We start from the raw sequence: 2,027 nt of genomic DNA on the forward strand, positions 1-2,027 counted from the left end.
AAAAAAAAAAAAAAACTATATAAGCTTGTAAGAATTGAATAAAAATTGGCAGAGTCTTGAACTCTCCCCAGGAAGAAGGATCCTGTCGTGTTCATCTTTTCTTTTTCGCCGCTTCCCGATTCCCCCGTCTCAAGCCCTGACTCTCTCCTGGAGCTGGACTCCAGCACTTCCTTAACTAAATGCAAATTAGAAAATCTTGGACTCTTCCTATGACCTATAAGCCCCTGCTTCAAGATATCCCATCTTGTTAGGCCAAACGAATGTGTAACTTCCATGTATTGATTCATAATTTTGCCTGTAATTTCTGCTTTCCTGAAATTTACCCCTGCAAGCCATTGGGAGGTCAAGTCTAACATATGAGATGCCCAATTCTCTTTGCTTGTCAACCTGAAAATAAATACTCTCCTTTCTCTCACTGCAAACATTGGTGTGGCTGTTTGGCCTTACTGTGCCTGGTGAGTGTACCCCAATTGGGTTCAGTAACACTCAGACCTTTTGGCAGACCAAGCACACTGCTTCGTCCAGAGAAAGTCCTCATATAGAGAGTTGCATGTGCTCACAATAAGAAACTGTAGTTATAACTGCATCTATTCAACATAGTACTGTAAGTCCAAGCAAGAACAATCAGGCAAGAAAAAGAAATAAAGCATATCCAAATTGGAAAAGAAGAAATCAAACTATCTCTGTATGCCATGGGTATGATCTTATTACCTAGAGAATCCTAAAGACTCCTTCAGAAGACTCCTGGACTTGATAAATAAATTCAGTTAAGTTTCAGGATACAAGATCAACACATTCAATTCAGTAGCAGTGATCTACACCAATAGTGACCAAGCTGAAAATCAAGTCAAGAACTAATTCCATTTACAGTAGCAGCCAAATAGCTAAAATACTTAGAAATATACTTAACCAAGGAGGTAAGTGATCTCTACAAGGAGAAATATGAAACACCTATGAAAGTAATTATAGAGTTCACAAACAAATGAAGAAAGAGTCCATGCTCATGGATTAGAAGAATTAACATTGTCAAAATGACCATATTGCCCAAAGTAATCTACAGATTCAATGCAATCCCCATCAAACTACCAATATCATTTTTCACAGAATTGGAAAAAACAATCCTAAAATTCATATGGAACCAAAAAAAAGCCAAAATAGCCAAAGCAATCCTAAGCAAAAAGAACAAAGTTGAAGGCATCACATTCATCACCTGACTTCAAATTATACTACAAGGTTGTAGCAACCAAAACAGCATGGTATAGGTACAAAAGCAGACACATGGACCAACGGAACACAATAGAGAATACAGAATTAGATTCAGGTCCTCACTTCCAAGATGACAAAGATAAAAAGGATCAACGGTTGTGCCAAAAAGGGTCGTGGCCACGTGCAGCTCATTCGCTGCACGAACTGCACCTGATACATGCCCAAGGACAAGGCTATTAAGAAGTTCGTCATTCGAAACATAGTGGAGGCCACAGCAGTCAGGGGCATTTCTGAAGCTAGTGTCTTTGTTGCCTATGTGCTTCCCAAGTTGTATGTGAAGCTGCATTACTGCGTGAGTTGTGCCATTCACAGCAAGGTAGTGAGGAATCGGTCTCGTGAAGCCTACAAGGACTGGACACCCCACCCCGATTCAGACCTGCAGGTGCTGCCCCATGCCCTCCACCAAAGCCCATGTAAGAAGCTGAGTTCTTAAGTACTGAAGAACAACAGCTATCTGGAAAAAATAGAATGGAAATTATACTTTAAAAAAAAAAGAATACAGAAATAAACCCAAATATACACAAACAACTGATCTTTGACAAAGCAGACAAAAAATACACTGGGAAAAGGACACCCTATTCAACAAATGGTTCTGGGAGAATTGGATACTTTCATGCAGAAAAATGAAACTTGATCCCTGTCTCTCTCATATACAAAGATTAACTCAAGATGGATTAAAGACTTGAATGTCAGACCTGAAACCATAAAAATCTTGAAAGAAAACCTAGGAAAAACTCTTCTGGATATCGACCTAGGCAAAG

General features: G+C 39.3%; 1 pseudogene; it reads left to right on the forward strand.

The window, feature by feature from the left end:
* Nucleotides 1-1,336: 1,336 nt before the first annotated feature.
* LOC103254034 lies at nt 1,337-1,683 on the forward strand (annotated as a pseudogene).
* Nucleotides 1,684-2,027: the final 344 nt, after the last annotated feature.

Source organism: Carlito syrichta, unplaced genomic scaffold, assembly GCF_000164805.1.
Source record: "Carlito syrichta isolate Samal-C Ts95f unplaced genomic scaffold, Tarsius_syrichta-2.0.1 Scaffold263524, whole genome shotgun sequence".
Taxonomy (NCBI): Eukaryota; Metazoa; Chordata; class Mammalia; order Primates; family Tarsiidae; genus Carlito; species Carlito syrichta.